The sequence below is a fragment of the Manacus vitellinus genome, unplaced genomic scaffold (assembly GCF_001715985.3).
Source record: "Manacus vitellinus isolate BGI_N305 unplaced genomic scaffold, ASM171598v3 scaffold_1_pilon, whole genome shotgun sequence".
Taxonomy (NCBI): domain Eukaryota; kingdom Metazoa; phylum Chordata; class Aves; order Passeriformes; family Pipridae; genus Manacus; species Manacus vitellinus.
The window spans coordinates 41,137,119-41,150,657 of NW_021939396.1; positions in this window are offsets into that span (position 1 = coordinate 41,137,119).

The window sequence follows — 13,539 nt, forward strand, 5'->3', positions numbered from 1 at the left end:
TTCTCTATCTCCTTCCCCTGGCGGTGCAGGGGAACAAGGAAAGAGGGCTGCAGTCAGTCCAGCACATGTTGTTTCTGCCAATTCTTCCTCCTCAGGGAGAGGACTCCTCACACCCTTTCCCTGCTCTAGTGTGGGTCCCTTCCATGGGCTGCAGTCCTTCAGGAACAAACTGCTCCATCATGGATTACCTAAGGAGTCACAAGTCCTGCCAGCATGGGCTCTTCACAGAGTCAGAGATTTTGTCGTGGGCCTGCTCCAGCATGGGTTTCCCATGAGGTCACAGCCTCCTTTGGTCAACCTCCTTCTCCAGCATGGGTCTCTCCATGGGCTGCAGGTGAATATATGCCCTACTGTGGACCTCCACAGTCTGCAGGGGGATAGCCTGCTTCACCATGGTGTTTACCACAGGCTGCAGGGGAATCTCTGTTCTGGCACCTGAAGTACCTCTTCCTCCTCCTTCTTCACTGAGATGGGGGTCTGCAGAGTTGTTCCTCTCACATATTCTCCTTTCTCTCTCCAGCTGCAGGTGTGTAGGTTTTTTCCCAGTTCTTAACTGTGTTATCCCAGAGGCACTACCACCAGCACTGATGGGCTTGTCCTTGGTCGTCGACAGGTCCATCTTGGAGCTGCCTGGCATTGCCTCTATCAGACACAGGAAAAGCTTCTAGCAGCTTCTCACAGAAGCCACCCCTGCAGCTGTCCTGCTAACAAAACCTTTCCACACAAACCCAATACACTGATGTCCACCTGAGATTTTTAGGGGGCTTTTAAAAACACAACTTGCTTCCTACTGCCTACCACTCCCCTGTCTCAGCCTTTTTCTCAGTGTTGCTTTTGTGGATTATCAAGGATTTCCCAGTTGATGTAGACAGGTGTCATGGTTTAACCCCAGCCAGCAGTCGCTCACTCATTTTCCCACCAGCAGGACTGGGGAGAGAATTGTAAGAATATAAGCTGGAAAACTCATGCATTGAGATAAAGACAGTTTAACAGAGAAAGCCAAATCCACGCACAAACAAGAAAAGCAAAACAAAGAATTAATTTACTGCTTCCCTCTGACGGGCAGGTGTTCAGCCATCTCCAGGAGACCAGGGCCCCATCATATGTAATAATTACTCAGGAAGACAAACACCATCACTCCAAACATACTCTTTCCTTCCTTCTTCCTCCCAGCTTTATATCCTGGGCATGATGTCATATGGTCTGGAATATCCCTTTGGTCAGTTTGGGTCATGTGTTCTCACTGTGTCTCCTCCCAATTTCCCATGCACCCCAAACTTCCTCACCAGTGTGGCAGTGGCAAAAGTAGAAAAGGGGTTGTCTCTGTGTGAGCCCTGCTCAGCACTAACATCTCTTATGATTTCATCACTATGTTCAGCACAAATCCAAAACATAGCCCCATACTAGCCACTGTGAAGAAAATTAACTCTACCCCAGCCAAAACCAGCACAACAGGGTTGTGTAGTATGTGGTTGATGAGAGAATGCAAAGAGCCCATTAGCTGTAAATGCAGGTGAGGGAAGAGCGCTCAGTAGATCCTGATGGGTCTTTGAGCTATGAGGTTCTCCAGAGGCACGGGTGTCACTGAAGAGAGCAATGAGAGGAGAGCCGCAGAAACTTTGCAGTCGTCTGGAAAAAAACTGCGGAAGTTTTCAGCGAGTAGGAAACTGAGGAAAACCTATTGGATATCACACAAAGAAGGGGCAAGTCAGTGCACTGCTGAAAGGCAGTGGAAAAGTCGATGCCTCGGGTCAGGAAAGCCAAGTCCAAGACTTGAGGAAACAGATTGTGTGTTTCAAACTGGTTTTGAACCTAATAAATACTAATTTTGGTTCAAGGAAAAGACTTAGATTCCAAGTTGGTTCATATTTAATTGGATCGATTCACACGTTTATAACTTCAATAATTTGAAGGTACATGATTTATAAATATCAGATGAAATCTAGCATACTTATTTCTTTTTAATAATATCAGCCAAGTTTATTGGCTCTTATATATAGTCTGTATCTCAGATGTATGCATAAAATTGTCTTTCTTTTGTAGATTAATATAATTACAAAATATTACAGATGTTTCATCCTAATATAAATTATATCATGATGGTCAAGATATTACTGTAATCTACACACACTGAACAGTGAAAGGGGTACACACAGCTTTTTATCAAAACTAGACAAGTTCCAAAGACCTATGGAACCCTTTGCCCTCAGGTGAGTTGGCATAGACTATAACACATTTTGGAGTCTGGGGGAATGTTTAACATACGTGAAAAGTTATGCTTTCATTTCTGTTAATGCCAAAGCTCAAAACATGTGTTTCAAATTCTGCAAGTGTACCAGGTACTTGGAGATCACAGCCTACTGTTTTGGTCTGCCTTTTCAGATATCTTCTGCATTTGCCAATAATGCAGTTGGATCACAAATAGAAAAACACAAGCAGAAAAGTGGAAAAAAACATCACTTGCCATTTTAGAGACCTGGCTGAAGTACATTATAAGTATAAATGCTGGGAGAATATCATTTAGTGTTACATTGTGAGTGACTTCTTAACCATTCAGAGCAGCATTCCTGGTGGCAAACCGCTGTTAAATAGCATTTTCCTGAGCATCACTAGGATATGCAATTAATGTTGTTTGCTAGGCATCATTCCTCGACTTTGGGTAGTGGGCAGAAGACCCTAATATGCAGTTAGAAAAAATACCTTGTCAGTGTTTTTCCCTTGGCACATACACAGAAATTCAACCAGTGGCTCTGGAGGAATCTCAGGTCTGCCACATAGGTGGTCTGCTGCCTGCTAGAGAAGTCTGGATACCTTTATACTCGGGACATAATTTTTCTGTCACACTACACTCGCTGCTCAGAATTTTCAAACTCACACTTTAAATCAAGCCTGAGGTTTCTCCAACACATAGTTTGAAAAAATCCTGAGGAATTATTTTTAGCACTACCGTAGAAAGGGTCAGAGGATCCCCACAGAGGTGAGAGTTAGTCTATGTATAGTTATGGCAGCTACCTGATTCCTAGGTGGCTACAGGCAACACATTGGCTGTATATTCTGACAGAAAGTCTCATTTCTTCCAGTCTAAACTGTGCTTCACTCATTACAGAGCTAAATGCTGTGCTTTTGCTAAGAAAGTAGAACAAAAAAGAAATCTTTAAACGGTGAGCAGGACTGAATCTCAAACCAGGATACTCAGGTTACAAAGTACACATGTATGGACAAGTGTGTGTGTAAATGTGTCTGCACACACTCTGACATGTGTGCATGCGTATGGGCAAATATGTGTACTGTGCACTAAAAACATGTAGTGTCTGGGGTGCATGGAAACAAACCTTTTTACTTAACCCAAAAAGTAGCAATTAAACAGCAACAAAATAATAGCATAGCCCAAATGCAGTCTGGTCTGGAGAAGAACCAACCAGGATCCTGGTTGGCATAGAGAATAAATTAACTCTGTGAAAAATAAACAAAATTCTTATTATTCCCTCCTGAAAAAATGCAGTCCTTGGCTCAGCATCTCTGTCCTTGAATCTTGTGAAAGTGACTTCAGCAGATTCAGCTTACCAAACTTAGAAGTCAGCATTGTCTATGATGATTGTTAGAAAATATCAATGTTCTAAGGAAGTCTATTTATATTCTGTAAGAACCTGAAATATCTGTAGTGCCAAAACTACTGATGATTGTCTAATTATGCATAAAACAGATTTTGCTGACTGAAAAAATGAAGAGTAGAAGACATCTCAATTCAATAAAACTGACTCATTGCATTTGACAATGCCATTGTCCCTTAGGACAGTTATTGAACTATTTTTTAAGTTAGACAACTATATAGAGCAAAAGTTCAGTTTTATTCTACTTCCTCTGGTCTCTCCAAGTGTTTCTGTCAGCTTTTAAAGGTGTTATTCACATGACACCAGATCAGTTGCTCAAGACTTGCATCATGATGTAGGTACAGACTGCATTTACATTATATGTTAAGCTTGAAACAAAAGAAAGTTGCATCTAATTGGAGGTGAAGTAATCCAGAGGTACCAGAATTGTGGCAGTGGCAGTGTTTCAACAAAGCCACACTCAAATATAACCCAGAAAGGAAGAGATGCACACAGAGAGAAAGAGTTCCAGCATGGAAAATTATACATACAACTTCCTTTTGGGGGGAAGAGAGGCAGGCACCGATCTCTTCTTTGTGGTGACTAGTGGCAGGACCTGAAGGAATGGTCTGAAGTTGCATAAGGGGAGATTTAGTTTGGATATTAGAAAAAGATTCTTTACCCAGAGGGCGGTTGGGCACTGGAACAGGCTCCCCAGGGAAGTGGTCACAGCAACAAGCCTGACAGAGTTCAAGAAGCGTTTGGATGATACTCTCAGGCAAATGGTGTGACTCTGGGGATGGTCCTGTACAGGGCTAAGGGTTGGACTTGATCATCCTTGTGGGTCTCTTCCAACTCAACATATTCTGTGATTCTGTGATTCTGTGATCTTTCATTAACCTCAAGGAAGGTTAATTTACTGTGAATAGTGCCATAAGTCTGATTTCAGTTGGATGGCTTAATCGTTATTTGAAGGAAAAGAAAAAGTACCTAGCACTGAAATTCACGTCTAAAACAAGTCTGTATTGAAGGATCCCCAAGAAAGGAAGATCAACCAAAGAGAAATATCCAGGTGGAAAGCTACTTTTCCCAAATCTGTCGCCACAGCATCTAGAAAAGGAACAGGAAAGAGCACTCTCAGAAGCAGCTGATCAACAAAATGCTCAGAAACATATTGCTCTGGTTCCACTTTGTTGTTACAGATTAATTAGATCCATAGTAGATAGCAAAATGAGTAGAGCATTAAAGTACAATAAACTGGTCATACACAGAAGCTGAGGTTGCCTTCCTGCTTCTGGGCCTCTATTCCAGAATATGTAGGTGGATAGCATTTCTGTCTCCTCCTATTTTAGGTAATATCTTCACAAAACCAAGACATGACGCTGACACAATTCACAGAATTTCATAAATGTTTCCCCAGGAGAAGCCATCTGATGGCCAGTATTTTTAGGAATATGCCTTCTTTAGTCCAGGATTGTTCAGGTGACTCAAGAGAATATAAAAGCAATGCATACTAAGCAATGGATATTTTGTTTGAATTACTAAGATTTCTCTGAAGTGGAGTTTTATACCCTCCCAAAAGAAGGTGCAAAATCCCATTTGAGTAGAACTAATCTCATAAATCATAATATAACATCCAGTGGAAATAAACAAATGACTTTAAGGACCAAGTATTCAGATTTAATTCAAAAGGCAGGTCTGTAAAAATGAATCACAGCTAAAGTACCTGCCAATTTGCATTTGCATATATGCAGATTGAGAAATGAAATTTAAAAAGCAGGTATTCTACGGAAAAAAAACCACATTATTGTGTATACTAGTTAAACGCACGATGGTGCTTATTTTATTTTCTAGTTTATCACATAGAAAGACAGCACATAGTTTATCAATTTCAGTATTAAAGGCTCTTGTTCATGATTTTTAGAAAGGTAGGGATCAAACATATATGAGCTTGGATTTAACTGTTTGTGTCAGATACTCATGATTTTTTTAGGCACATTTTTCCTATAGCATTCAAAAGCGTAGTCACTATCCAGTGAAATTACAGCATGAAAACCCTCATAGATTGTACAAGAGAAAGATGTCTAACAATATATTTTGATAGTCTCGTTCAGTTAAAGGCTCTGATTAAAAGAAATCCTTTAATGATGACAGAAGTGCATATTCAGGCCCATTCGCTTTGTCCATCAAGTAGCATTATACTTAGTGCTAAATGTCAGCATAACTGAACTGTGGAAAAAAAAAGAGATTATGTTATTAAGAAATTGCTTTATTTGAAAATATTAATCACTTAAAAATCCTCTATGTGGATATTTTTCTAAATGTGGACTTGTGCAAGGTTCTCAGGTAATCACAAGTAAGCATATGTTAAAAATCCTGAGCTTTTGTCAATCCAATATGCTGCTAAAAAAACTAGCTGCAGAGCCTTGGCTCTTAACTAAGGTGCTAAAACTTTTGCTGTGCACTTTGGGTCCCTGACCTGATATGTCAACTAAGAGGGCAGATGACACATAAACTGGGATCAATCCCAGACTCGGGTTGCTGCGGTCCCACATACTTGGATGCATTGCCCCAGAGCTCTGGTTAGCGTGTGATACAAACCCTCCCAGTCTCAAGAGCCTGATTCACAGAGGTTATGAGATTTTAAAGGCACTCAAGTATTCCTAGCTGCAAATCAAAGCGATGCTTAACAAACAGAACTGCATTGAAGCAGCACATGTTTTATTTCTGAGACTAAAATTTGGGCTTCAGATCATCTTATTTTGTCTTTAAAGTTATCTTTATTAGTGAAAAAAATTTGGAACCTATTTATTTATTTGATGCAGGTCTGAACATTAAAGCAACATTGACTGAATAATTATAAACTGCAGAACTGTACTCCCATAGGTCTCATGCTACCAAGGTTTCTTTACACCACACACGTATGATAACTTGCATTCCATGTGCTATATCAGGACTAACTCACTGACATTATGTATTTTTTTAATTAGTATAATTTTGTGGAAAGAAATGTTGAAGAAAATCTGCAGGGTTGTATTTCACCTTGAAATTATAGAATGTCTTGGCTACAAGTACAGCAACACGTGGATTGCACTATCAGTGAGTTGCCGCTGGAGTTTTCAACTTGAATAAAGGAACAGAGAAGCTGCATTACTTTCAAAAGTTTGAGCACATCCATACTACACACAGGTATAAGGGTGTGACAGGAATTCATACAAAAAATAGAAGTTAAAATTTCCTTCTAAGTCAGGAAAGTATAATTATTTCTGTGTCCAATATCTTGAGTTTTTAAGATAAAATAAAAACCTATTCTATTTATAATATTTTTAAAAAGAAGGAAAAGAAAGGAGAAAGAAGGAAAAGGCAGGGGAAAGAAAAAAAAAATGACAGCAGTGACAGAATAGCCAGATGATATAGTTATTTCCTTTGTGGAAGAACTGTGGTTTAGATTTCCCTTTGGACACATCTTCTTAAAACATCATTTTCACAAACTGCAAGGAGAACACTGACCCCAAAAAAAGTGCTTTGAAAGTACCTCTGTTTAGTGTGAAATACTTACATTTATGTTCATAAAAATTTTGCCTCTCTTTTTGATACAATGCCCAAAAAAGTTCCCCAAAAACAAAGCAAGGTTGCTGTAATTTATTTTTTTCCAATGACTCCTAGCAGAGCTTTTTTTCCCCACCAGCTATACACTGTCTTGAGTTTGTCAGTTCTCCAGAGCACTGGTCTTAAGTGCATTATTTCCTTTCCTCAAAAAGATAGACCCTAAAACTAGTATAAAGAGAAGAGGTACCATTTAGAAAATAAACAGAGCTCATTTAAACAGTTAAAGCTTATGTGGTAACAATTATCTTGTTTGAATAAGTTAAAATGTAGCTCTTTGCTCAGCGCCCGGTAGCGACAGGTGAGGATTGCATTTCTTAACCTGTTGACGTGAACAGCTTGCACAGCATGTATATGTAGCTGTAGAGTTTTGAATTTCTCAGAGAAATATCTCAATTGCTTCTTCCCATATGGAAGCTCCTTCTCCTCCCAGTAGCTCATGGGACCGGGCCAAGCCAAGCCAAACACACCTAGATGGCTTTTACAGTGTCATCTGCAGCTTTGTCACATATTTAGTAAGTCACAACCACTGTCGTTCTTGTAACAAAGTGGATGACGTAGACCCCCATACTAACACAGAGTCTTATTTTCTTTCCTTATCCTCATCTACCCAGGCTTCAGTCCCAAACTACCTGCTGGGACTGTCAACACTGCTTCTCAGTATCAAGATTCTGCATCTAAAGAGCATCTATATTTGCTGCAATTAAATGTATTTCAGATGTTCAAGTGTGCTGTGGTTACCCCGTAACATAAACATACTGGACTATGGAGAGATTTAACTTTTCTGAGTCACTGTCATCTTGCCACTCATTTCATTTTAAAAAATAACAGTAGTCACATGGATGAGTGGATCCAAGTTTAACTGGATTCCTTGGGGAACACTGAAAAAGCACATCAAGAATGAAATTTCAGTGACACAGACCAAAGGTTGATAAATATTTTCAGCATGCTGGGTGCATTGGGGAAAAGAAGAAAAAACAACAGCAGCTTTTGTATCCTTGACCCTTTGCCTACTATGCATTTTGGACAATCATATGCACGCAATCAGGACCTAATGAGAGCCTGTGTGACTTGCCAAAGCTAAAGTTTGACCTCAATCAAAAAGTGATTTCTGCAGAGATGGAGGAGGATTAGGAAAAATGTATTCCAATTTCTCATCAGGCCAGTGTTGACCAAGCTGAGGAAGTAATCTTGCCCCTGTAGAATTAGTATTTTATTAAAGAAACCCTGTGCTGAAGTTCTGAATTACGCAACCAAGCACTGTGCCAGACAAGCTTTCAGTGGCACAGTCACATCAGATTCTTCCCCACTATAGTAGGGGATACTGCAGCTGGTTACATCTGCACTAATCTGCCTCTGTAGTTGATTTTTGGCTGAATTCCAGGGAATATTCTATAAGCTTTATAACAGTTTGGTAGGTTAGGGGGGTTTTTAAGGGGGCAAAAAAAAGGCCCAAGACATCTTCATATTCAACTGTCTAAATGTATCACGTGACTCAAAACTTCTCAGTGTTTCATAAGCTCCAAGTATTTCATAGTGCATTCTCCACATATAATTTAGATATACTATTTCAGTTGGAAATGTACTCCTGCCCTTGTACAAGCATCATTCTGCAGAAGATACTAAACATTCATCTCATTACTGCAATATTGGAAATAAAATAACACACCTAATACAATTGCTACCAGCTACATTAACAAGATTGCAAGGAGATAGTTGGAATGGGAGCAAACAATATTGCATTTTTCTTCACAGATGCCTGCCTGCTTCCGTTGAAAACTCTTCAGCTTAAGAGCTGGAAATAACTTTTCAGGTGCACAGTCAGATTGCAGATTTCAACTTCTGTGCTCCACTTCTGTCCACCGAGAAAGCCAGCCTGTGCTACAGAAATGAGAACAAGATGTTTATGGCATGAACTCAGTTAACTTGTGTAGTGCTGAGACATAGTGTACATTCAGGGGTTGGGCACCATTAACAGTAATGAAAGGCTAGGATGTACATCCACAAGTTTTTACAGATGATGCATGAGTGGATATGTATCATACTTCCTAAGGGCACTAAATCAGCAAAACAGCAAACCCAAAATTAAACAGCTTTAGCTAGAACACAATACATAGAATGACTTGTTTTTTGGTCAAATGGGTTTGTGTGAAGGAAATCACAACCCCAGACAATACATATGTGGAATGAATATAAAGATAAGCAAAACAAAGAGCTCTGCTTGTGATGAAATTTTACATTTATTGTTTGCAGTATTTGCAGCCTGATGGGATTTGCATTTTTCTTTATTTCCTCCTTTTTAGGGGGGAAGGATGGGTATAAAAGCCTAGAGGAAAATAACCCAAAAAAAAGAGAAAAAAAATCATAAAAGCATTTGGAGGGGAAAATATGGCACTCAAACATAGCATGCCCAACAAAAGAAATACCATGCAGTGTAGTCATATACCAGCATTAAATGATTCAAGAGTGCCCCTCCTGACTGTTACTGTCACACTGCTGTAACAATGGACTGGCATGAGTGGAGAGGAGAATATACTTCAGTTTTCTATTCCTTTTTAGTGGGCCATTAGTCTGTCTTCAGTTACAGATGTGCAATACTGTAGTTCCTCTGTGGGGTCTTGGGTTGCATAGACACCTGTAAATAATATTTCTGTTGAGGCAGCTAAACTATTTTTAAAAAAACAACACCAGTAGTTTTCTTATATTTTATGGTTAAAAAAATGCTTGAAATCAAAATACAGAAAGAAATTCAATTTATTTCTGATATGAGGAACCATGTTTGCCAGCAGGTGCTTCAAGAGGTACCCTGAGGTCCCCCAGCCCTTGGTCACTCACATTTGAACTGCCACTTTTCCTCCACAGGAGCAGCTCTGCCTCTCCCAGAGAAGGAGAGGGGGCAGGGCTGTGGGTCTGCAGCTGCCTCTGTGTGTACTTCAGCCAGCACCTCACTATGGACCTGATGCAGTGGCTAAGAGGGAGGTCAGGGAAAGAGGATCATTTCTGTACTGCAGTCATCTCCAGAAAGGTTGATCTCTCACATGCTACTGTGGGTAGATCTGTAGGTAAATCTGGAAAACAGGGGATGTAATCAGGATCCCTGTTCACCCAAGCTGTTTCTTTGATCCTGACATGGACAATACTGATCTGCCTACCAAGTATCTGTTTTACTTTTGAAGCCTTAGCAACTAACTTGGGGGGCAGATTTTACTAGGGCTCAGTCTTGTACAAATTAGACAATATACTCTATAGTGTGTAGACACTTTTGTCATTCTCATCCCATCACCACAGAGCTAGCAAAGTTTGGCTTATTCAAAAATTTCCCTAAAGTCTGACTTTATTGAGAATTTTGTTGCTGTACCCAGCTACAATGCGTCTAATTCAAGCTTGTTTATTACAGTATTTCTCAATATGACCTCTCCATTCCAGTTACCCCAGCACAAACTGTGATGACCCACAAACAAAGAATTCATTCTCCCACCTTAGCTTACATACCTGTTGGTGCTAGTTGGCATGGTTTGGTAGCAGTACAAAATTTAATGGAGATTTTAACATAACGAAAAGATGAGTCAATATCAATATGCTTTTCTAAATCATCGTAGACATTATTAATTTATTAGATAACGCCTCTCTCAGAGAAAATTTTATGCAAAAGGTGTATGTAAGCTTTTTACATAGGTTGCTAGTGGCATTTCTGTGGCTTCATCAAAAGAATGCATTAAGACTGCAATATAATGTATCCTACCTCGTTTTCACTGGAATATCTGTAGGGAGAAGACTGTGATTTTCTCAGTTCTTTTAATGGAACTAAAATCCATTGCTTCCAAATGGAAAAACCTTATCATCTTCATTTCCCCTGTGATAGCTATTTTATGTAACAGAAGGGAAGTAGCAGCAGCAGCAGTAGTAGTAGTACAACTGTTAATAAATGAAAAAAAATTGCCACTGTTCTACGGATAATTTTCTACCCTGGAGGACAACAAAGAAGAAGAGTGGGAGAGGAGTTTCAAACATATGTACGTTTATTTCCATACTTTGGGCATAGCTGAACCCTGGAATTTTGTATATATGGTTCTGTACAACTGGGAGAGCTGTGCATCATCACAGGCAGCTGAATTTACTAACGTTACTTTGAAGGGGTTAACATTTGTGCTCTGAGAAAGATTCTCCAGTTCCATTAATTAAAGGGGTTTTGTAAGCAAGTAACTATTGTTTTAAAATGCCAGATTACCCTTGCAGTCTACAAGGAGATAAGATAGTCATAGACCAGAGCTAGTTTTCATTTTCATTTCCTCATTTTATTAAATTTGAAACAGTGAAAGTGGGCTGCAGTGATTAGTACAAACAGGAGAGCCACACTTAAAAGCTGTTAGGGTTTTTGTGTATCTGTTTAAGCTCCCCAGGCTAAGAAACAAGTCTATCCTTGCATGTTTACAATGCCTGCTAAGCATAACTGACACGGATTTCCAGACCCAACTCTAAGGGCAGAGCTCTTGTCCAAGCCTTGGACAACTTACGTCAAATTTTTATAATCCGCTCTGCTCTGCTATCAACAGCCATAAAAGGGTCCCCCTTGAGATAATTCAAAATGCTGCTGCTAAACTTTTCTTTCCTACTCATGGCTATGTGCTACCTTCGTGTAAGCCCTTCCCCTTTTTCACCATATGCAGCACAAATTTCTTGGTCTTATCTTCAAAGCCCATCACAATTTTGCCCCATCTTACCTCTCCTGCTAGGTCCCAAATAGAGGTTAACTCCCACCTCGCTTCACAACACTCTCCTTTGTGCTCTGTCCCACTCACAAGCCCTCACCAGCAAAGTTTCAAATCAAATGCACCTCCTGCACCTTTACTCTCCCAGGCCTGCAGCTCACAGCCCAACAAACAAAACAGGACTGAGCCTTATTTATCAGTCCTGGCTACTGGTTGCAGGGCTCCTCCAAAACAGTGATGCCATGCTCTAGACCACGCTCTAGAATGCTGCCCAGGTGTTGCAAGTTTTACTTCTTATCATAGAATCATAGAATCAGCTGGGTTGGAAGGGACCTCCAAGATCATCAAGTCCAACCCTTGATCCGCTACCACTGCGGTTGCTAGACCATGGTGCTAAGTGCCACATCCAGTCTCTTCTTAAAAACCTCCAGGGACAGAGAACTACTTCCCTGGGCAGCCCATTCCAATGTCTGATTACCCTCTCTTTAAAGAAATTCTTTCTAATATCTAACCTAAACCTCCCCTGGCACAATTTGAGACCATGCCCTCTTGTCTTGTTGATAGTTGCCTGGGAAAAGAGACCAACCCCCACCTGGCTACAACCTCCTTTCAGTTAGTTCTAGAGAGTGATGAGGTCTCCCCTGAGCCTCCTCTTCTCCAGGCTGAACAGCCTCAGCTCCCTCAGCCTCTTCTCATGGGACTTGTGTCTGAGTCCCTTCACCAGCCTTCTTCCAGCAGCAGAGCTGATTTCCACTTCTTGAAATGCTTGTGCAACTGCATCCTCATGTTCGGTAGGTAACAGGATCTCAAGCAACATTGGTAATATCAGGTCAGCTTTATTATAGTGCAATGAGGCTCGGGGATTTAGAGATTAGTATGCAGAAGAATTTATTCTCTTACTTTTCTGTCATTTAGGCCAGAGTGTAACCTCGGTTATCCAGGGAGATTTCCCAACCTGTACATTTATTATTGTTTGGCATCAGGCTCAGCAGTCTGATCCTTAGCTGTCAGAGATCCCTCATCTGTATCACTTTTTCCATTGCCGGGCAGGACAGTTGACTTGTGCACAACATGCAGCTTGTAAAATACAAGCACATTACTTCACACTGTGCATGTGCTCCTGAGCAAACTCCCAGCAAGATACCACATACAGTGTTTGCAGAAAATTGTTGACACTTCCCCTAAATGTTCTGGCTGCTAGTGTGGGCTTGCATATCTATCCACCTAATACTCAGGCTTGACAGTAATGTGAATTCAGCATGTCAGGGGAGGTGGTACTTAGAGATACTGGCACGAGCAAGGCAGGTGGAGCCTAGGAGGCTTTTACATTGCCAACAGCAGCTGCCCTTTTTATGCAGTCTCTCCCTTCCCCCCCCCCCCTTTTTTTTTTGTATGTGGTGTGTGTGTATACACTGAAGATTTGCTTCATTGCAAATGCTTCCAAGTAACACTTCTGTCTACAATCCAATTGACTTGTATAAGAGTTGGCCATTGGCATTTCAAACCTGATTACAATTTTAATCAGATTCACAAGTACTCAGTCAGCCAGTTCAGTGGGCTATCTAAAGCTTCAATAGGGAGACATCTTGCTAGCCACATCAATCAGTCAAACAGAAGCAGGATGCTAATTCTAG